The 24,548-nt window shown below is 43.5% G+C and overlaps 1 long non-coding RNA gene across 3 annotated transcripts in view; it reads right to left on the bottom strand.

Moving 5' to 3' along the window:
• The window catches only part of LOC121140043, a 174,968-nt gene that overhangs the window by 142,144 nt on the left and 8,276 nt on the right, over window positions 1-24,548 (bottom strand). The window lies entirely within an intron of this gene.

Below are 24,548 nucleotides of genomic sequence, written 5' to 3'. Positions count from 1 at the left end.
AACTGCCTGTGATCCTAACACTTAAGAGGCTGAAGCAGTAGGATTATAAATTTAAGGCTATCCTAGACTCCCAGCACTTGGAAGGCAGAGGCAGGCAATTCTCTGTAAGTTTGAGGACAGCCTGACTTACAGAGTGAGTTCCAAGACAGCCAGGACTATTACAAAAGAAACCCTGTTCCAGAAAAAAAAATGGTTAGTATAAATATCTTTTAACTAATGTGACAGTGCTAACCAGTTCTTCCTGCTTCGTAAATATTTCTTATTCTTCATCGTGTTGAGCAACTTCTTAAGATACTTTGGTTCTTACCCACAATCATAGGTCACTTTGATCTTTGAATGGAAGCATCTGTTTGTTTTTACAGTACCAAGTAGTGAATATAGATTGTCAAGCATGCTAAGCTAACACTGTACAACTGAGCTGCCTCTCCAGACCTTGATCTTTCAAAGGAAGAGTTATCTTTAAAAGACTCCAAAGAAAGCCTGAAGGAAGATGAACTGATACTAGGTTTCCCTTAGGAACTTACATGAATTTAGATAGAGGAAGTTTTATATTAAACCGAGCCACTATTAAAAGCTGAAAAGACATACAAATAGAGGGCTGCCTGGTTTACAGACCAGAAGATAAACAGAACCAGTCATACCCTAGAGCTCTCTTAAGTCCTTTTCTCCTCAAACGCAGGAGCTCAGAAGATCTGCCACCAATGAAGTGGCAGACAAGCACAAAGGAACGTTCTACTGGTATAGTGAAATGGCTCAGTAGCTAAAGACTTGCTGGTAAGATGGACATGTGTGTGATTCCCAAAATACATGGTAAAAGAAGAGAACAAATTTCTACAAGTTGTCCTCTGAGCTCTACAGGCATGCCTTGGTATACACACACACACACACACACACACACACACACACACACACTAACCAAATACATGTATTTTTTAAGAAAAAAATAAAGCTCCCCGCAGAGCAGTGCTGGTGCATGCCTTTAATCCCAGCACTTGGGAAGGCAGAGGCAGGCGGATCTCTGTGAGTTCAAGACCAGCCTGGACTACAAGAGCTAGTTCCAGGACATCCTTCAAAGCCACAGAGAAACCCTATCTCAAAAAAACATAAATAAATAAATGAATACATAAATAAAACTCCCAATGCTGGGAGAGATGACTGCAAAATTGGGGGTCATTTCGAGGGTAAGGTAGAAACCTTAAACAATGGAAAGTCCCTAGCAAACACTCCTAGTAATGGGGGATATGGAGCCTGAACCTGCCATCATCTGTAACCAGGCAAGGCTTCCAGTGGAGGGACTGGGACATCAACCCAGCCACAAAACCTTCAGCCTACAATCTGTCCTGTCTGTAAGAGATGCTGGGGGTACAAGTTGCACGGAACTTGCAGGAGTGGCTAACCAATGACTGGTACAACTTGGTTCCCATGCCACAAGAGGGAGCCCATGCCTGACACTGTCTGGATAGCCAGAAACCATAGTCTAGATAGCCCAGAGACCAAGGATAGGAACAAATACGACTACCAAAACAAAAATGTCAATGATATGATTGCTAATGATATTCTACTACACTTATAGATCGGTCTCTAGCCCAGTTGTCATACAAGATGCTTCATCCAGCAACTGATAGGAGCAGATGCAGAGAACCACAGTCAAACATTAGGAGAAGCTCAGGGAACACCACAGAAGAGGAGGAGGAAGGCCTGTAGGAGCCAGAGGGGTCAAGAACACAAGCAGAACACAGCCCATATAATCAACTAACCAGGTCCCATAGGGGTTCACAGAGACTAAACAACAATCACAGAGCCTGTGTAGGTCTGTCCTAGGTCCTCTGCATCTATGTTATGGGTGAGTAGCTTGGTGTTCTACTAATAGAGGGAGCAGGAACTCTGACTCTTTTGCTTGCTTTTGGGATCATTTTCCTCCTATTGGGTTGCCTCATCCAGCCTTGGTATGAGAGTATGTGCCTAGCTTCATTATAACTTGTTACACTGTGTTTGGTTGATATCTCTGGGAGGCCTGCTCTTTCCTGAAGGGCAACAGGGGGAAGTGGATCTGGGGAAAAGAGGAGAAATGGGGGGCCTGAAAGGAGAAGAGGGAGGGGAGGGGAAACTGTGGTCTGAATGTAATACAAGAATAAATAAACAAACGAACAGACAGACAAACAGAGAAATCTCTCCTAACTCTGAGAGGACTCTTTATGCTGAGGTAATTAAGGAATATGTATGGGATATTTAAAGGATCTTTGCATTAAATGATATGTGAGATTGGACTTTGATGGGAGATGTTATTCTGTATATGTTTCTGTTGTTGGTTGATGAATGAAACACTACTTGGTCAGGCAGGAAGATAGGAGAGGAGAGGAGAAGAGTTCTGGTAAACGTAGGCAGAGTAAGCCCAACAGCCAGAGTCATGATGCTGCCGGAGGAATAACACCATGCCAAGCAGTATCAGGTAAGCCGCAATCTTGTGGCAATACATAGATTGATAGAAATGGGTTAATAATTAAAACAGAGATAGCCAATAAGAAGCCCTAGTTATTGGCCAATAGTACTATAATAATTAATATAAGTCTCTGAGTGTTCATTTGGGGATGATGCTGCTGTGGGACCCGGATGGCAGAAAACAGTGCTCCTTAAAGGATTGCTTGCATACTGGGACCTAGCAGCATTGGTAACAATGAAATTGTGGCCACAATGGTACCTGGCCAGTATGCTAAACTTTGACATTCACCAGGGACTTTTACAGTTGAACCTCCCATGCACCAGGTAAAGCCAATGTTGCTAAGATGATGTTATGTCCCGGGGAATTTATATATGAAGATTTGAGTGGCCCATGTTATGTAATTGGTGAATTTCAAATACTTCTTTACATGGCAATACAAAGCCTGAGGCAAAAGACAAGTTTTACTTTTTCTATATCTCTATCACCCTTTCTAGTGAGCCTCTAGTATGCAAACCTTGCAGAAAAACACAATGTAACTCCTTGAAAACCCGTGGAAGAGAAGGTATTTTGGCATTGTGACAGAAAGCATGATAATCAATATATTTAAGTGTTCTCTCGAGAGACATCCTCTTCTATGTTCATTCCACACACACCAAAAAAAATGGTTCTTAATGTACCAAGAAGTTTGACTCCTCAAAGTAAATCTATGATTATTTATGTGTTAATAGAACAATCAACCTCAAAAGAGGTAATTATTCTGCTTTCATCTGGAATTTTACACTTCAACATTATCCCGGGGTAGTAGTGCTTCATTCATCCAGATTGTGTACATGCATAAATTAGGACTAATTTTTTTAAATTACCTATAATCTGATTTTAAAACCTAATTAATTTAGTGTTATATTATTCCTTACCTATCATAACCTGAGACAGAGTTCAGAGAAGTAATCTATTATATACCATAGCCTCCCTCATTCTTGGTCATGTTTGTTTCCTATAAGAGTAATTCTTTCTGAAGGGTTGTAATGAGTTCACATGAAAGAGAATATCTATTTTTAATTGGATTGTTTCATGTTAGTGTAGAAATTAATGGGTTTTATCATGTCATCTTCCTATATTTTGTCATTATACTTTGTTCTCACGTGTTCTCACTTTTTGTGATTGTACTTTATCTTCATATGTTTCCCTCCCCCACTGCCCTCCTCCTGCCCCTCCTGCCTTTCACCTAGTTCCCTTTCTTCTCTCAGTATCCTACTTTCATTTTTGTTATTAATTGAAATTTTCTTACATGTATAGAAAGTATCTTTACCATAACCACCCTGTGGTGGTTTGAATGAAAATGCCCCCGTAGACTCACGGGGTAGCACCATTGGGAGGTGTGGCCTTGCTGGAGAAGGTGTGCCTTTTGTTATAGGAAGTGTGTTACTGGAGATTGGCTTTGGGGTTTCAGAAGACCAACGCAGGACCAGTGTCACTCTCTATTCCTGCTGCCAGGCAATCCAGATATAAAACTCTCAACTACCTCTCCAGCACCACACCTACCTGTGTGTCACCATGCTCCCTGCCATGATGATAACGCACTAAACCCCTGAATCTCTAAGCAAGTTCCAATGAAATGCTTCCTTTATAGGAGTTGCTGTGGTCATGGTGTCTTTCACAGCAATAGAAACCCTAAGACATTCTCCTACTCCCTCACCTCAACTCCCCCAAGCCTCCCAATGCATGTCCCTCTTAACTTCATGTCCTTTCCTTTTCATAACCCACTGGTGGTAATTAATGCTACCCCTCTGCACTGGGTGAGGAGTCATCCACTGGATATAGGCAGCCTACCTGTGGTTACTTCCTCAAAGAAAGTGACTCTCCCTCCTCTAGTAGCCACTTAGTTCATCAGTTAGTGTTTGGGTCTGAGAATCCCTCAACCTCCATGCTGGAAATTTTATCTGGCTTGAATAATCTGGTGCAGAACCTGAACACGTAAACATAGCCTCTGTGAATTCATATGTGCAGCAGTAAGGGCATGTCCAAAGGACAACATTTTATAGCTCTTATCACCTTCCCATTCTTCAGTTCTTATATTCTTACTTCCGCACACTCAACATTAGTGGGATGTATCTATAAATATATAGATATACATCCCATCTATGGCTGAGAACTCACCATTGCTTATGCTTATTCTCAGCACTTTTAACAATTATGATTCTTCGTTAGTCACTACCCACTGCAATAAGAAACATCTCTGAACAAGGTTGAGAACAGCACAAACCTATGAATAAGACAAAAACATTTAGAAGGGAGTTTGATGATATAACCATTTACTAAAACATCAATAGGTTTTCCCCTTGGGCCTATGACCTCTCCAGCTTTGTGTTCTGAACATACTTAGAGTACCAAGAATGGATTTCCTCTTGGGGAACAGACCTCACATTCAATCAATAGACTGGCTGGTTGTCCCCGTAAACAATCTTTTCACTATTTCATCAGTGGGCACATCTTACCTGGTATGTCTGTTTTATAGCATTCAGGATCCAGTACTAGGTAAGCCAATTGATGTCTTTTCTTATATTTTTAGTTGTGAGTCTAGTCTTTAAGAGCTGAGCCATCTCTCCAGCCCAATTGATGCCTTTTCTATCCCAGAACCCTGCACAGTATTTTCCAACGTTATGAATGCTAGCCAGTAGGGTATTTCCTGCTCAGTTCAAGATAGATTACCTTATGTTCTACAACCAAAGTATGTGGTATCTTTATCACTTGGGTCTTAAAATCTAGTTATAGTGGGGGAAGGGGAGCAATGGAAATAGCCTATACTGTTTGGGAATTCTCTATGCTCTCCCTCACCAACAACTCCCATAGTAAGGTAACCCAAGTTTCAATCTGTTGTTGTGATAAGATACACTGACCAAAAGCAACTTGCAAAGAAAATTATGACAAGCTGGTAATTACAGCTAAGTAAGAAGCCCAGTTTTTCCTGACTCTGCTTTCCCAATACATGTATTTGCTTACCTTATTAGTCACCTCATTTAAGGTCTATTCTCCTCCTCTATCATGATTCCCATTCTAATTTTATAAATTACAAATGCATATAGGTACATACACACATACATTATTTAAAACCCAAGTTCTGAATAGAAGAAAAAATATGCAGTACTTGTCCTTCTGAGTCTGGCCTATTCTTTGTTTAACATAAAGATATCCAGTTGCATCCCTATTTCATGCAAATTTCATTTCTATTTTCTTAATGTATGCATAGAATTTCACTGTACATATGTAGTATATTCTCGTTGTGTATTCATCTGTTGACGGTTATCTAGCCTGTTTCTACTTCCTGCTATGGTGAACATTACAATAAAGCATGGATATACAAGTATCCCTGTGTGGTCGTTTGAATAAGAATGGCCCTCATAAGCTCATATATTTAAATGCTTGTTCTGCAGTTGGTAGAATGTTTAGGAAGGATTGGGAGGTATGGCCTTGTTGGAGCAGTATCACTGGAGGAGGGATTTGAAGTTTCAAAAGCCCATGGCATTCCCAGTTGGTGATAGGGTTCTCCCCACCCCAGCCCCCTAAGTATGTGCATGTGTGTGACTGTGCATGCGCATGTGTGCTTCTTGCTTGTAGATCATATGTAAACTCTCACCTATAGCTCCAGCACCATGCCTGCCTTCTTCCACCATCATTATCATGGACACACTCTCTGAAACTGTAAATAAGCCCTTGTAACGTGAGGTTTTCTGTCCTGGCAGAGTCCCACCACCCTTCCCTGACCCAAATGAACACGCAGATGCTATATTAGTTATGAAAGTGTTGGTCGGTGACTAGGGTTTCTTATTGGCTTTCTCTGTTTAAATTATTAAGCCATCTGTATTAATCTACGTATATCCATATGAACCTGCAACTCCTTTTCCTGCTACATTTTGATAGATCAGCAAATCTGCAGAGAAGAGGGCAATCTCCTGTTTGTCCCTGCTTCTATCATTTTACTGCCCAGCTACATCACTTCCTGCCTGTCTGTATAGACCTCTAGACCTCTATGGTTAACTAGTGGCAGTTTCTGCCCCGCTACGTCACTTCCTGGGATCACATGACAACTCCTCTCTGCCTACACTTCCCATAAACCTCCTTGTCTCCTAGTCCTACCTATCATCCTGCCTGGCCAATAAGATAAATATATACACAGAAGAACATTCTCCATCAAGCCCTCAATTAAATGTTTTCTTTTATAAGTTACCTTTGCCATGGTGCTTCTATACAGCAATAAAAATGTAAGACACCAATGTTGACTCAGAATCTATGTATGTATTATAGAGAGGTATGTGCAATTAGGAGGTATAGCATTCTACTTGCAGTTTTTTTAAGGAACCTCCATCATTTCCCTAATGGCTGCAGGTTTATATTTACACCAGTAGTGACTAAAAGTTCTTCTTTTCCCACAACCTCATGAATAGATAGTGTCATTCTTTTTCTTGATGATAGTTATTCTGACTGGGATGAGATAGAATCTGAAAAGAGTTTTAATTCACATTTTCCTTATTGGTACAGATATTGTGTCAGTTAGTTTTAACTGTCAACTTGATCCAACCTAGAATTACTTGGGAAGAAAGTCTTAATAAGGAATTTTTGAGATCAGTGTGGCCTGTGGACAAGTCTTGATCATTAATTGAGGTAGGAAGACCTATCTTAAATGTAGGCAGAACCATCTCATGTACTGGGCCCTGAACTATATAGGAATAAAGAAAGCTGCCAGAAACACCAAGTATACAGCAGGGTTGCATTCATTTCTCTCTGCTCTACATCTGTGATTTTCCTGCAAAGGAAGACCGTAACCTGGAATTATAAGCCAAATAAAATTTCTCCTTTATGTTGCTTTTGGTCAGGGTATTCTATCACAACAACAGAAACGAAACTCTGACTGTCTTTGTTAAGGTATCTATTGCTGTGAAGAGACACCATGACCAAGGCAACTCTTGTAATAGAAAATATTTAATTAGGGCTGGCTTACAGTTCAGAGATTTAGCCCATTATCCTCATAGTGGGAATCATAGTGGTATGCATGCAGACATGGTGCTGGAGAGGTAGCAGAGAGTTCTACATCTGGATCCATAGGCAACAAGAAATGAACACTTCCTCTACACCTACTCCAACAAAGCCAAAAATTCTAATAATGCCACTCATTATGGGCCAAGCATTCAAACACATGAGTCTATGGGGGTAATATCTATTCAAACCACCACAATTACAGAATCATTTTTAAGGACTTATTAGACATATATATTTTTCTTTTGTTAACTATTCCACTCATTAGTTCATTTATTGATTGGATAACTGTATGCTATTTTAAAAATTTTGGACTTTGTATATGTTGTATGTATTTATGAGTATGCCCATGTTTGCATATGAGTGTAGATGTCAGTCCCAGCTTTCTACCCTACTTGAGGCAGGGTCTTTTGTTCACTGCTGCATTCACCAAGCTGGCCAGCCTATGAGTTTCTAGGGATTCTCCTGTCTTTGCATCCCATGTCATTGCAGGAGCACCAGCATTACAAATATACACTACCAAAGCTTGTTTCTTCTATGAGTTTTAAATGTTTAAACTCAGGTCCTTACCCTTGTTCAACAAGTGTGTTTTGTACTGAACCATCTCCCCAGCCCTGACAGTTTCTGTTGTTTATTGTATATACCCTGTCTACTGTATAGTAGAAAGATATCTTTTCCTATTTCATAGGTTCTTTCTTCACCCTGGTGATTATTAATTTTGGTGTTGGGAAGTTGTTGTGTTTTAATGTCATGTAATCCAATTTATAAAATCTTGGAATTCTTTCCTGTACTACTGAAATCTTTGATAGAAAATCCTTTTATATTTTTATGTATGGCAATGTTCTCTTCGAGCAATTTCAAGTGTTACATTAAGGTCTTATATCCATCTTGAGTAGAGTTTTGTGTAAAGCAAGAGATAAGGATTGAGTTTAATTTATCTACATATCCAGTTTTCCAGTGATATTTGTTAAAGATGATTTCCTTTATCCAGTGTGATCTTGAATGTTATTTTTCACCTGCATTCTTTACTAGAAGTTAATTATTGGTATATGGGAAAACATCTGACATTTCTATGTTTACTTTTTATCTTGCTCTGTTGCTGAAAATGTTTCATATCTAAGAGTTTTCTAGTGGTGACTTTACAGTCTTTCAAGTATAAGATCCCATGGTCTACAAGGGGATATTCTTCCTTACCTGTTTGTAACCCCTTTTTTTTCTTTCTGATGATTTTTTGTGACTTGGTTTGGTTTGATTTGGTTTTGGGTTTGGGTTATTTGTTTGTTTTTTCTTTAAAATGGTGTTTCTCTGTATTTTCCTGGATACCCTGGAACTCACTCTGTAGACCATGCTGTTGTCAAACTCAAGAGATGCTACTGCCTCTGCCTCCTGAGTGCTGCAATTAAAGATGTGCACCACCATTGTTAGTATTCAGGCCTGTCCTTGGGGTTCTGACAGGATATACCCTCAGCTGCAGCCACTAAGAGAACCACCTGTGCACATTCACTACGTTTCCTTTTAAAAGGGCCCTACCCTACCCACCTCCCATTCTTATCTTTCTTTATCGCTCTACCTCTTTCTTCCCCTTTTTCCTCTCTCTTCTCTCCTGATGCTCGTCTCCAGAGACCAGTCTCCCCCTGCCCTCCCACCACTTTTTTGATTTTTGACACAGGGTTTCTCTGTGTAGCTTTGCAGACCAGGCTGACATCGAACTCGCAGAGATCCGTCTGCCTCTGCATCTCAAGTGCTAGGATTGAAGGCATACACCACCACCGCTCAGCCCCTTTCCCCTTTTTATGATCCCGTTTCTTAATAAAATTCCCTAAGCCTGAACCCTGTTTCATGGTATCTTTCTTTCGAGCGCTGCTTGTCTTAAATTACAACAATTTCTACCTAGCTACTTTCTGTTATTTTATGAGGTGAACTAAGACTTTGATCACTATATTGACTAGGGTAAATAAAGTAGATAACTGAGTCCCCACCAGTCAGCAAGCAGGTAGGAAACCTACATCCATGATGTACCAAAATCCCTGCCACCCTCTGTACTCTGTCCATCCAAGACCCACTTCTCCACCCAACCCAGGCACCTACACATCCTTCCTGTAGCTATCCCTTCCCAGAAGACTACATAGTCACAGACATGAGCCAAACAATTTTGAAAAACTGGCAAGTGACTGGCTTCCCAGCTGGACTTCCCCAAAGTCCAGATCCTAAACCCCAGGGCACATCCGGTGCCCCTCCTCCTCCCATCCCAGCACCAGCAAGGCAGCTGGGCCCTGCCCCCAAATCTGGTAGAATTTCACTGCTCTGGTACAGTTTCCACCAGCCTGCAAGCAGGTGACTCTACACCCACCCCTGCCACCCACTGGGCACTGTCCCTCCAAGACCCAATCCACTGCCCAGCCCCACTTACCTGAATATCCTCTCCACAGCCAGCCTTCCCCTGCAACCTCAGAACACTACATAGGCACAGGCATAAACCATACCAGTTGGAAGAACAGGGACAGATACAAACCACACCAGTTAGAAGAACAGATGAGTAAATGCCAGTGTAAGAATACATTCAATAACCGAAAGAGTAATATGGCACCACCAGAATCCAGGGATCGTACAACAGCAAGAAGGACCTGAACATAACAATGAAGATGAAACACAAGAAAACTAACTTAAAATTACTTTGTGAAGATGACAGAGACCCTTAAAGAGGAAATGAGAAAAAAATCCCTTAAAGAAATCAAGGAAAAGACAAATAAAAAAATTGGAGGAAATCAATAAATCTTTTAAAACAAACAATAAAGTGAATATAAACCAATCAAACAGGTGAAGGAAACAGTTCAAGAATTGAACATTGAAGTATAAACAATTAAAAAGCACAAACAGGGTATTCCGGAAATGGAAAATCTGGGGAAGCAAGCAGAAACAACAGATGCAAGCAACACCAAAAGAATACAAGACATGGAAGAGAAAATCTCAGGCACTGAAGATACAATAGAAGAAATAGATTTACTGGTTGAAGAAAATGTTAAAGCCAACAAAGTCATAACATCCAGAAAGTCTGGGACACCATAAAAAGACAAAACCTAAGAAAAACAGGAATAGAAGAAGGAGAAGAATACCAGCTCAAAGGCACGGAAAATATATTCAACAAAATCAGACAAGGAAACTTTCTGAAGCTAAAGAAGGAAATGCCTATAAAGGTATAAAAAGCTTATAGAGCACCAAATAGACTGGGCCAGAAAAAAGTCTCCTCACACATACAAAAAAAGACAGAATGTTAAGAGCTGCAAATAAAAAAGACCAAGTAACATATAAAGGCAGGCCCATCAGAATTACACCCAACTTCTCAATGGAAACTCTAAAAGCCAGAAGTTCCTGGACAGATGTTTTTTTCAGACAGTAATGGACTACCTAGACTGCTAAACCCAGCAAAATTTTCAATGGTCATAGATGGAGAAAACAAAATATTCCATGAAAAAAAACAGATTTAAAAAATACCTAGCCACAAATCCAGCATTGCAAAAAGCACTTAAAGAAAAACTCCAACCCAAAGAAGTTAGCTACATTCATGGAAACAAGCAATAGATAACCAAACATCAGCAAAACCCAAATAAGGTAAACACACACGCACACACACACACACACATATACTACAACAAAAACCAAAACACAACAAAAATTAACAACCACTGGTCATTTTTTTAAGCTTTAAACTTACAAATCATTTGTTAAAATTAAGTTTTAATTTACTATTTTTGGACCGAGATTGATGGTGGGAATACAAAATGACACATTCGAGTGTGTACTAATGACTTCAGTACTGAGACTTTGAGGAAGTGATTATACCTTGTAGTTTTTAATTTATGAATGGATTAGTATATTTTATAATTGTTTGGGAACACTGTCATACACAGTTCCACTTGCTCTTAAACACTATTACTATTTAAGAACATAAAATTTCACCATTTACCTTTCTGACTCTCTTGCCATTTTATAGCACTGAGTAGTTCCCCTGCCTGTGGATAAAACAACGGACCATATGGGAAGCAGGGGACACTCCTACAATCTCTTAACATCAGCCGATTCAATTTGCCAATAAAAAGACACAGGCTAATAAAATTGATATGAAAACAGGATTCATCCTTCTGCTGCATACAAGAAACACACCAAAACCTCAAAGACAGACATTATCTCAGAGTAAACGGTTGGGAAAAGATTTACCAATCAAAAGGACCTAAGGAGCAAGCTGGTATAGCTATCTTAATATCTAACAAATGACTTCAAACTCAGATTAATCAAAAGATTTGGAGAATGCCGGGCGGTGGTGGCACACGCCTTTAATCCCAGCACTCGGGAGGCAGAGGCAGGTGGATCTCTGTGAGTTCGAGGCTGGGCTGGACCGATAGCCTCCAAAACAATACAGAGAAACCCTGTCTCGAAAAACCAAAAAAAAAAGATTTGGAGAAGGACATTACATATTCATTGAAGGAAAAATCCATCAAGATGAAGTCTCAATTCTGAACATCTGTGATCCAAATACATGGGCACTCACATTTGTAAAAGAAACATTACTAAAGCTTAAATCACACATGAAACCCCACACAAAAAACCCACACAATACTATCCCACTCTCACCACTGGACAGATCTGCAAGACAGCAACTTAACAGAGAAATAAGGGAACTAACAAGTTATGCTACAAATGGGCTTAACAGACTTCTATAGAACACTGCACCCAAACACAAAAGTATATTCCTACTGAGGAGTGGGTAGGAGGACTGACATGAATTTAGGGTTACCATGAGCTATACATGATCTCAAAAATAAAAAGGAGTAAATAAATAATTGCTGTACACAGTTAGAATAAACAAGATTAGGAAATGCTTAAAAGATGTGCGTGTGGTACACACAAGTAATCTGAGCAGTTAGAAGTAGAAACAGGAGAATCAGGAGTTCAAGACCAGGAACCACTAAATAGCAAGTTAGGATGTATGATGCTATGTATCAAAAATATAGATGACACAAAAAATGAATGTTAAAGATATAAATATACTCAATAAGAATATATAAATGGTGCTGTATCTCCACATAAAAACACAAAACAAAATGATAGATGAAATAGAAATAGCCATTAGGTAAAAACTGATGACATTCAGTGATATGAAAATGGGATTTACTACCAGGAGTGGCTGTGTTCGGATGCACAAGGCAGCCATGGGACCTTCTCCCCTGCTGTCTGGAAACTTGATGCACACATCCAGGCCTGGGTCATCATGGTTGTGGCAGCACAAGCTGCCCTTGTCTTTAGAGGGTAAAAGTGAATTGCATCACAACCAGACTCTGTCTTCCTTCCTCCCCTAAGGGTAAAAGTGGGGTCCGGTGGAACACAAGGACACAGACTAGGGGCTGAGCTGCTCAGCAGTCCTGAACTTTGCAGATCTATGGCTCTGGTTCACACACAGTGTCAAGCAGCTTGCGACACAAGCGGCTCACACAAAAGGCTACACACTCCCTTGCTTGCTTCTGGTGTTCCACACCTCCTTCTCGGTGATCCTTCTTTTCACCCCCTCACGTTCTGTACAGGTCTCCCCACTTTCCTCTCCCCTCCTTTCTGAGCCTGGGCTTTTCCCTCATGCCATTCATTGGTTCATCCAGCTCAGCTCCTGAAGGGCAGAAGGCAGCCAGCTGGCTGTTTGGAGCAGGCAAGCCCAGGGCTGCTGCTTGCAGTAGACTAAAGTCAAGATTCTAAAGGCATACACCAGGGGGCGCCGGCGTGCTGATGTTCCACTATTCACACAGAAAGGCAACAGACTTCCTTACTTTGTGAAACATAAACTCAAAACCAAACATTTACAGCACAAAGGCCTAATCAGATCTTTTGAAGGATGTCACCATCACTAAGTGAGCAGGCTCCCTCTGTGGCCATTGCACTCTACTTTGTCTGAATGAAGGGGGCTTTCTGGTCACCCCCCTTTGCTCTGACCCACCCGGGAAGTTTTCTGATTATCCATCCTGAAAATATCTCAGTGAAGGGCAGGAATGAAGAAGGCTGTTGTGGGATGCCGTCCTGGGCATGGCATGGCTGTTGGCACCTTTAACACTGCATCTGTGTTTGTTTGTCTGAACCACACTCTCCAAAGCCTGGGATCATCAGCATCCATGCCCAGGAGGGAGGCTGGGGCCGTCTGATCCCCACCTCAGACTGCAGCCCCTTGTCACTACTCCCTCTCGTCCCCCTTCCCAGCTGCATGCGGTCTCGGGAGGTACTAGAGCATGTAGGAGGTGGAAGGCTAAGACAGGGAGACCCCATCGTTGAAGCCCTGGGGACATTGCCATCCATGTTGGGTGGGACTTTTTAAGGGTGCGGCTATTTGCGGGTCACCTATACTCCTGTGAGGAGGTCGAGTAAAGGCATTGCAATCTAGTGAAGTCACAACATATCAGCAGCAGTTCGATTCTTCCAGGATGCCTTTGCCCAGGCACATGCACACTGCAGGGCCTGGATGTGTGCCTCCTCTTGCAGCTAAGAACTGGGGGCCTGCCAGCTAATTCTAGGGAGTGCTCACTGCTCTAGACACCTCCACGAAAGAAAGAAGCACAGAAACAGAAAACTGTAGCTTGCGAAAGCGTCTCGTCCACTCATAAGAAGGCATTAGCTAGAGCAATAGAGACAACACAGCAGTTGAGTGTCCCCTGCTCTTCCAGAGGACCTGGATTCAGGTCTCAGGACCCACATCAGACATCTCACACTACACGCCCATTCAGCTTCAGGCAGTCTCTCTGCTGGCCTCCAAGGGTATCCAGCACACCTGTGACATGTGCCCACACAAACATGAACACACACACACTCACACACACACACACACTCACACACACACACACACACATACACACAAGTAAAAATTAACCTAAAGGAAGAGAAAGTTTGCACATGCAAGGTGTCCCCTCTTCCCCCAGTGGAGGTGGGGTCCTGGCACAGACATGCTCCACATGGGGAAGCTCCAGTTTCTCGCAGAAATGGGAACTGCCTTTAGCTTCAGAATGCCACCTGTGGGTCTGCTGACTGACCAGACCGGGGGATGGGTGAGAGTGAGCTGAGCTACCCATATGGCCTTTCTCGCTGAGCCTTCCCTCAGGTTGTCTGCCAAGGCCACTGCCCTCTGAGCACACCTTGGGATGGCATCACTTAGGAGGGTTCAGCATGTGCTGGTTCAAGAGGCTGATTTCTGCCTTCCCTTTGCAACACCCAGCATGTAGATGAAGCCCAAAGCCCTCCATTTGGCTTTACCATCTGCATGGCTCAGCTACCAGGCTGTCGTTGAGGGCCTGTGAAGGTTGCTTGGTTGCAGATATATTTACCTGTGGTGACATCACCTCTACTTCTCTTCCCTAACAACAGTGCATAAACTGGGCCATGTATCTCTCCTCACCCAGAGGCAACTTGACACCACCTGCCAGCTGTCACATCAATGATAATGCAGGCAACATCTCTAGGCCTCCCTGGAGCTTATTCACTAATTGACCCTGTGGGTTGAAAATAATCTCTTTGGTCTGTGTCTATGCCCAAAATCTCTGTTTGGGGGTTTTGTGACTGAGTGCTGGGACCCTAGGCTGGTTGGAACCCTGTTTTCAGCAACCTCTTCCAGCCAGCTGGGTGTCTTTCTGTTCAGTGAGGCCGTTCTACAAACACTGCTTTTCAACCTGACTTTATGTTCCTGCTGAAAGCCCCAAGTGTTAGGAAGGGCTTAGATTCCTTTGGAAGCTAGTAGTGATGGTTCAGGGTCCTTCTGCTCTTTGGTTGGAAGACAGGGCACAAATTGTGTTCACTTCAGGGGCCTGACTCTTTGCCATGTTGGTGGGTGCTGTAAAGAAGGGCTGGGATTGAAAGACCCCGAATTTATAGAAATAAAATATAAGCTTAAACAGGGAGGGCACCCCACTAGAGAACTTGGGAAGTGAACAAAGGACCCCATCCCAGGAACTGGCCAAACCACAGAATGGAATGTATGGTTTAGCAACCTTAATTGTAGAAGGGCTGTAAACCCACAAAAGGCCAATTCCAGGCTCCTGACCACCTGTGAAGAACTGACCAGGGCGTCAGAGATGGGCAAACAAGATTAGTGGGAAACAAGGAGATGATAACCACCATTTACTTAGGAGAGATGATTAACTCATACCAAGGTTTGAGGAATTTACAACATGTAGGTCAGGAAGACATCTACTTCCCCTGGTCAGTAGTCACGTACCCCCCCCCGTCACAAGATAGGGACCCCTCCCAAAAGGTTTGTGGTTTTTGTCTTTAAAAGCTGATTGTAATTGAACCTCAGGGCCAATCGGTCTAAAAGCTGACCGAGAGGCCCATCTGCAGATGCCTAATTAAAGCCTCTTGCGTGTTGCATCAATTGGCGCGTGGACTCTTGATTCTTGGGGTGACGAATCCATCTTGGGGACCCCTCCTCAATTCGGGGTACCCCAACAGGGTGAACACATCTGAGGACCTGACATGGAGCCAGAGATGTTGTATGGACGTGATGTCCAGTGAAGGGGCTGAGTTTGAGGTGCTGCTCACTCTGTGATCAAGGTCAGGAAGTGGCGTGTGTGTGTGTGTGTGTGTGTGTGTGTGTGTGTGTGTGTGTGTGTGTGTGTTTGTGCACGCGCGCCCACACACATGCATGCTCAAGTAGTCACAAGTCTAGGCACGAGAGTTGGACCCTTTAACCATAGTCTCTGGTGGCTCTAATTTCTTATTCTTTAGCTCTTTAACTGACATTTTCTTGGCCATCCTGGGCTACCTACTTCTTACTCCAAGACTCTGGAGCAGGAGCAGCGAATTCGTGTACTTCCTGCCAAGGAATTCCAACTTTCTTTGATCCTGCCCTCAAGAGAGACCCTTTAGGATCTCAGAAACCAAGATCTTACTCCTAGCTCCAGCAGCCTACAGGGACAAATGAACGTGTTTCTGCAGCCAGGAGCTATGAGCAGCAGCTATCCACTAAAATTGGTGTGTGCCAACATTTGTGTTGGGCCCAGGATCGGCTTTGCATGGTGTCAGGCAGCCTACCAAGACTGCCCAAGTCATGCAGGCTGAGTGACACTGAGAGCTTGACGGATGTGCTTTATGGACCCGTGACTGTACTTCACTCATGCATTCTAGTGTTAACTCCTGTGATCCCACTGCTCAGTTCCCGCACACTCCTGTACCCTGGACTTCTGGAGTAACTACCTCTTAGCTTCCTGCCACATGGGAATAAAGCAAATCCTCTGCTACTTCCCCAGGAGCCCACTGAAAAACCTCCTCAACTTTGGGTTCAATGCTGCCTTGCATCGTGGAGAGAGATAGAGACACAGGGCTGCCTCACACCCAGTCTACTAGACTAATCAACATAGGAACTGCCTCTCTTAACACCTTTTCCAAAGACAGTTCACAAAAGCCATCACATATTCACTCTGTCATGAACTCTGCTCTGATCACCGATTGCTCAGAAAGTCACTTCAGTCTGCTGCCTTCAGAGGACAGCTCTGTCAACTCTGATCAGATTCTCGTCCTGTTTGAGACCATCACAATAGGCCACCCTTAAAAGTCTGATAGCTGAAGTATAAAGACCTCATCAGCAATGGACTACGTAGCGGAAACAGGTGAGCAGAGTAATGAACCAGAGGAAATATCCTGTGTAAACAGGGAGTAGTTTGAACAAAGTTCAGCATCTCAAAAATCAAGTGTATACCCGATAACCCTAGAAACTGCGCCCTGAGGGATTCACCTTAAAAAAGTGAGATCGTGTGTTCACACACACTATAACACAGGGCAGAGCTTCAGAGACATGTAAGACTATCGAGAGAAACCGAGTGTCTCTGTCACAGGGTTTGCAGAAGCTGAGGGCCGTGTGCAGTACTAAGCACACTACGAGGAGCAAGAACAGAACAAAGAAGAAACTGTCAAAAGTCACATATCAGAAGCTGCCAGCCTGAAACAGATACAGAACCTTAGCAAGCCTAAAACAGATTAATAAACCTACAGCAAATCTCTGAGAACAGGAGCACAATCTGCCAAGCTGTAACAGAGCAGTGACCTTTTATGGACATTCCTACGACAATTAGAGTGGGGCTTCTCATCTGGAAATCTGGAGCCCAGAAGGAAGGTGGAGGAGGGAGGAGCCTGGGGAGTGGAGAGATAATGTCTCACAAGTTTCCACCCAGAAGGCAAAGCATCCCAACCTCTCCTCCTGCTCCCTAAGCAAGACAGAACTTCTGCCATAGAATGTGCTCACTTAGCCTGCCTCGGATGCCCCATCTCTAGTGAACAGAGAAGTTGGAGGACTAGGCCAGCAGATGGCACTATGAGGAAATGTCCTACTCAAGACTGTGGAAAACGACCAGCAAGTGATTGTTCACGCTTTTCCTACAGTTTTCTCCAAACATCATCTTGTATCCACCACCGCAGATTCTCCTGTTTAGAGGCAGTGCATGTGGGGACTATCTGTGTGGGAACAAAAGACCTTGGCGGAGGCCCACTTCCCCATCAGCCTGGGAGCAGGCAGCTGTAAGACAATGTTTACTAAAAACATATTTACTAAAAGCATGTTTTCTGAAAACAATCCGGTGCCCTAATAAATGTTTACCAGAGCGATAATTTCCCGATAAGTGCTAGCACACTGGAACACCCTGACTTTGACCTTTCCAATGGCTAGCCGCCTCTTCCTGACAACCGGCTGCAACTCTGCTGTCAGGGGCATATAACCAGCCAGGGTTAGAAAGGAAACAGAAGCCTTTCTTGAGGGAAGCATTTCTTGGGAAGCTTTCTTGAGCCTTCTTGGGGCCTGCTTAAGGTTTTCTTTGCACCACCGACTGGTCTCTGTGTCATCAATCCCGACACCCTCTGCACATTCTGGGTTACAGGTGGTGGAGCAGGCATGGCATATCTTATTAAATCCAGCCTTGTCCTCGACACGGTGGCAGCTCAGGCCATGCAGTAGAAGCCTGGGCAAACCCACTCCATGCCTTCTGACTTTGTGGCAGCTACTCTGGCATGTTCTGGATGCAGCAGGATGTGAAGCAAGTAGAAGTATCATGCCCACACACACTCATGGGGCTGTAGCTCAGCCTGTCAATGACTGTCCTGTCATACTCATGGCACAGCAGAGGCACACGAAGGTCAGTCAGAGGCTGACTAGCCAAATGAGCCCAGCAACACATCATCAGAGAAACAAGTGAATGTCTGCCTGTACCCGTCCAGCACTGTGAGACCCAAAGACAGACCTTACTCTCGCCCACGGTTCTGCAGGAGTTGAAGCCCATACAATTTTCTGCCTCTCGCTGCCACCACCTTGCTTCATACATGAGACTGCTCCATCCTTGGTCCTCTCTCAGTCTCTAGAAACCATCTCGGGTTGGGCCTGCTGAAGCCCCACCTAACAAAATGCTCTGGGCCTGACGAGCCAGCTGGTGTGACCTCTTCTGTGAGGCCTTGGGAGCTCTCTGTCCTTAGTTCAAGTCCTTCTTGGCGTGAACTCCTGCTCCCTGTGCTCAAGTCACATTACTGAAAGATCAAGAAGACAACCCAGCCCGCAGCCCCGTGAGCAGTGTAGGGGTGAGCACGCACCGGCTGGGAGTGTCCGGCAGAGCAGTGCCTGCTGACCTCACTCTGGTGTGTCCTGACGTGGGACGACATGCTCTCCTCCAGCAGGCTTTGCACACCCCCATGCTAACAGATCTCCAGATGCCCTCTAAGTATTTGCCATGGAAGTAGTTACCATCCAGATAGCTGATTAACACACAAGGGCCAGGTGCAAGCATCTCCTAGGAAGTGTGATCTGGGGCAGAGGGCACCTTGGGGTACAAGGTGGATCTGTTGTGTGAAGACTGCTGCTGGATCCTTGTGCTTCTCAGCTGACCCTCTCCACTTTCCACAGTGCCCATCAGTCAGTCAGTCAGTCAGTCAGTCAGTCAGTCATTCAGTCAGTCAGTCAGTCAGTCAGTCAATCATTTAGTCAGTCTGTCATTATGGCCCCCAAAGCCCGCTGTGTTTCAGGTGCTACAAGGGTGTGACAACAACATCCTGGCTCAACACAGTATGAGTGTGAGAGAAAATTTTGTTCTGCACCTGCCTGACTGATCAAAACTGTCATGGTGGACCACATCCTTCTCAGGTCTGCTCCTTCCTGTTGTATCTGTGGGAGGTTGATCTAAATAAAAACACAGCTCGACTAACTCTCATGTCCTGGGCTTCCTGGTTGACCCATCGTGATGCACCTGCTTCCAGAGCTCTAGGCAAGCAAAGGGTCAATCAGCTCCCTGAATCTACACAGGAAGCGACAAAGATTAAATGGTATGCAGTCAGCCATAGGCAGAACATGACTGCCAGGTTGCTTCACCTCTCACATTACAGATTTGCTGGAAGGGCTGTCCTGTGGAGGAGCAGAATACATGCAGCCGAGGAGGACTTCCAGATACCTGGGACACTTAAGAATGCCATCTCCAATGACACCTGAGAAGGGTGCTGGTGTCTATGCTGCTGTGGTGACTCACAGTGCATGACTCAGAGATTTAGAGTTAAATCTCCTCAATCTCATTAGGAATATAGCATTTTCCCATCTTAGGCATGGGCAATCAGCAGAAGCTGAAACAAACCAAGCCTCTGTAAGACAAATGAAGGACAAAAGCTGTTCAAAGACTAAAGCAGATCTCTGCTGTCAATTTGGAACCCCTGTGGAGGGGCCTGGGCCCAGAAGAATAGGGTCTCTGAATACCATAGTCCTTAGGTGCCTCTGAAACTTCTGAACCTGCAGAAGTAGTCTTCTTTTACAGGGGGTCAGTGCTATCCCACACCTGCACCTGAGGGATAAAGCATTGCCTATGTCTTATCCACACAGAGGTCTTTGCTCTCAGGTTTTGCCCTCCCCTGTTTCTGAGAGGGTAGCCAACATTGCATACTGGCTACAGAACTCACACTGCTAAAGCCAGGAGAGTGGCCAGAAAAAAAGGGTAAGGGTTCATGAAGCTACTGCCAAGTCCTACCCAGAATGAAGCCTCAGCTCAGTCAGAGCTAAGCAGGCTGGACTGGACCTGTTAGACAGGAAAGGGGAGCCAGCCAAGGGGGAATCTGGAACATCATGCTTCCAAATCTGTAGAGAGGGAGCTGTTCCTCTGCCACAGGCTTGAAGAGGGCATCTGAGGATGCAGATTGCATGGGGACTGTAAGGTCCTGCTGGGAAACAGGACTTCAGGCTCTGACAAGGTCCTCGGGGTATGATGCAAAGAAAGTTGCTCATAGCTAAGGCCTGGAAGCATGGAGGCAGCAATGGTTCATCATCAGCATTCTTGAAAGCAGGCCTGGCCTTGACAGACAGGAATGGAGGTGGAACATCGAGGCTAAGGGGTATTGCTGCCTAGAAATGGTTAGATTACTTGAGGCCAAAAAGGTGCTAGTGGGTAAGTTTCTCTGACAGAAAAATCAGAGCATCAGGACTATGCAGGAAAAAAGACACTAACATCACTTAGAAGTTTGCCATAAGGCTACTCTGTAGGTCTGGGTGACGACAGGTTAGCTGATCTCACTGTGCACAACAGTTTATGAAGTTTTCTTTCCCTCCTGTTCCACTTCTTATTCCTCTTGCCCAGCCCCTACTTCTTTTACATCTTCTTCCTTCTCTTTGTCCTACTCTGCCTCTGACTTCTACTCTTCCTCCTCCTGCAATTCCTCATCATCATCTGCAGCATCGATGATAACTGAGCTGCTAGCAGCTGGTGGTTAAGACTAATCACAGTTGAGAGAAGAAACTCTACACCACAGTCTTCCTTAGGTATACGAGGGACATATATGTTCAGCATAAGTCAAGCTGAGGGAGGTTACTCACATGAGTAAAAATTCAGGGATAGGGACTGAGTGCTGCTACTCACAACAAACCAATGAGTATCCCTGCTCAGTTTGTGCTCTGTGACCCAGATTTGGGAACCCTTTGACTCAAGGAATAGTAGGAAGCTGAAGTACCAAAGAAATGAGACTTGCAAATTGCCCCACGGCATTTCCCAAAGGGACTTACAGTTGTATACTGGGCCACTGAAGATCAAGGAAACTTCAATAACAAGCAACTCTGTTGTAGACAGTGTCCTGTGGGATGTTCATGCTTTGTGAGTCAATGAAATATCTACAAGTTGTTCTCAAGAAGGACATGGTGTAGTTAACATTTCTGGACAAAGGATGTTATCAAAGTCAAAGCCGTGGACCATTCCCTGGAAATTGGTGTGTAGGTCCCGAATGGGGGAGAATGTGAACCAATATACTCCATATTAAGCTGCAGATTTAGTGAGAAACGAAGTTACTGTTTTAAGGAAACTTTTCAGAATATAAACTAATGCTCAATGTAATGGAAAATACAAATCAAAATATGAGATAACAAACTCAGTGGAATAAAAATTTACCAAAAAATGGGAGATTATGCTGAAAGTATGAAAACCCTTATGTTCATGAAATAACCAGTTTTACAAGTTTCCAGGATAAACCTGCAGGTTTACAAGAGGCTGGATGGGCATTCTGTAGCAAGCACACTGGACTAATTCATCAGGAATCATGATGATGGGCTGACAACTTGTCTTCTACATCCTGCCAGCCCCCCACAAACACTGAGCACTGGGTCACTAGACTATATCATGTTATTTGAAGGCCTTGATGTGGCAATCTACAGAGGTTGTGGCTTCTTTAAGTAATGATAGATGTGTATGAAAAATAAAAGTAGAAATAAAGGGTGACCTAAGAGCCTGGAAACTACAATCAATGCCTTTGGCTACTAAATTCAACAAACCAGTTTGGAGGAAATTTAGCATCGACGATAACCGAGCTGCTAGCAGCTGGTGGTTAAGACTAATCACAGTTGGTAGAAGAAACTACACCACAGTCTTTCTTAGATATGCAAGGGACATTTGTGTTCAGCATAAGTCAAGCTGAGGGAGATTACTCAGATGAGTAAAAATTATGCTTCCTCAGTTTGTATCCTGGGACCACAAACTACCAAATGGAGCGGAAGTAGCACACCATGTCTTCAAGAACACAAGCAGCCTGGCATGAAGACAAAAGCAGCCATAAGGGCAGGTCTTGGAGTACTAGCACCTGATCTGAGCAATCTAGGAAAAAAATCTTATAAATAAGATTGGAAGGAAGGGTGCAAAATGTGGCCCTAAGGGGTGAAGAAAAAATGTAAGAGGATGCATTGGGTAAAGGCCCTTGCTGCCAAGCCTGATGACCTGAGTGAAATCCCCAGAGGCTGCACGATAGAAGATAACAGACTTATCTAGGATATCCTCTGACATGGGTTCTGTGGCCCACATTTGAACCTGTATATGCACAATAAATACATTAATGTAAAAAATGCAAAGAAAAGAGAGCCATGTATAACTGGAGGGGTGGCTGGTCTATGGCATCACTGAGTTCATTCTTTGGCATGAACAACAGGGAAATACAGCAGATATTGTCATGAAGAATGGGAAAGGGATAGCCTTATTGCTTTAGGGTGGAATTCTTTTAAACAGATGCTAGCTTGGGTATTATATTGGCTCCGTGGCTCCTCCCCATCCCCCCATTGGACCTGCCCTAGATATATGCCCCTGTGCATTCCAGCTGTTTCTCAGAGTCTACTGGGAACAACAAAACCACTATCTCAGTGAGCCTTCCTTCACTTCCCCTGCATACTTACATTCCTCTAAGCTCCCTTCAACACAGACCATTACAGAAATTCACAACTGATCAAAATTTGGAAAGCAACTTACTGTCGAGTGCCAACCCTAATAAACACATCTAAACACAACCCTACAATGTTATGCCAGGTTCTTGAAACCCCAAACAGACCACCACAAGTTGCTGACAGAGGTCCTTACCAAAAACTGAGGAAGGTTTTTAAAGGCTAAGATCACAAGGCTGAGAGCCACAAGATAACAAAGTTTCCATGATACTCAAGGTCGTTACAAAGTAGAAAGTAAAGCAATAACTATATATTTTAAGCAAGATACATTTGAGCAAGATAGGGTGGGGGCATGGGGTAATGAACTTGCCAATTATCCCCTGGGGTGATTTTTACAACCAGAAATTAGTGGTTATCTGGTTTTCTTTAGGGCAAAGCAATGTTGACACAGATGGTGGCAGCTAACTCCCTTTCTCTGAGAGCTGGGCTCAGGCTCCTAGTCATGTACTTCCAGTTAGGGGGTGAAATTCTTTTTATCACTAGAAGGTCTCATTTTCTCTGCATAGGTTCAGCAGCCCAAGTCTTCAGAGTTTTATTAATTTTAATTTTTGGCCTCTCAACAACTAAGGCTCAGATAACATTATAGACGAAGGGATAAAAAGATTGTAAGAGCCAGAGGACCAGAATATCTACTATGAGATAGCATTTTCTGTATATGATGTGGACTCTACACCTGTGAAATCTCAATAGTACGTCTAAATAAGATTAGCACAATGACAACACAGGGAAATCTCACAAGAGCTAAAGTCAGCCAGGGGGTGACAGCAAACATCATTAATCCCAGCAATCGAGAGGTAGAGGCAGGGCAATCTCTTTGAGTTCAAGCCCAGACTGGTCTATAGAGTGAGTACCAGGACAATTATGACTGTTATACAGAGAAACCCTGTCTCTAAAAACCAAACCAAACCAAACAAAATGAAGAGCTACAGGTTATAAGTGGCTACAGAGAGAGGAAGATTGACTCTTCTCCAGGGACAAGATCCCTGATTGGTTCTCTAATCCCCAGTGGTCAGCCCTAAACAGAAATACATATGAGAAACATTAAATACACTCAGAATATTGCATTTAAATGTGTATATACATAATTCTGAATATAAATACATACTTATATATATATTCATTACATAATTATTTATAGTTAAATATATATTCACATATAAGTTATACATACATATACATATATAATTAAAGAAGAAATTCACATTCTTCCATGGCTAAATTACCATAGCTAATCATCTACCACAAGTGTTTAGATGATTTTTTAATGTACACTAGGACACCTTTAATCCCAGCACTCAGGAGGCAGAGGGAGGCGGATCTCTGTGAGTTCGAGGCCAGGCTGGACCGACAGCC

Source organism: Mesocricetus auratus, unplaced genomic scaffold (genome assembly GCF_017639785.1).
Source record: "Mesocricetus auratus isolate SY011 unplaced genomic scaffold, BCM_Maur_2.0 Super-Scaffold_100003, whole genome shotgun sequence".
Taxonomy (NCBI): Eukaryota; Metazoa; Chordata; class Mammalia; order Rodentia; family Cricetidae; genus Mesocricetus; species Mesocricetus auratus.
The sequence above is the reverse complement of the archived record's forward strand: the minus strand, read 5'-3'. Positions and strand labels throughout refer to the sequence as shown.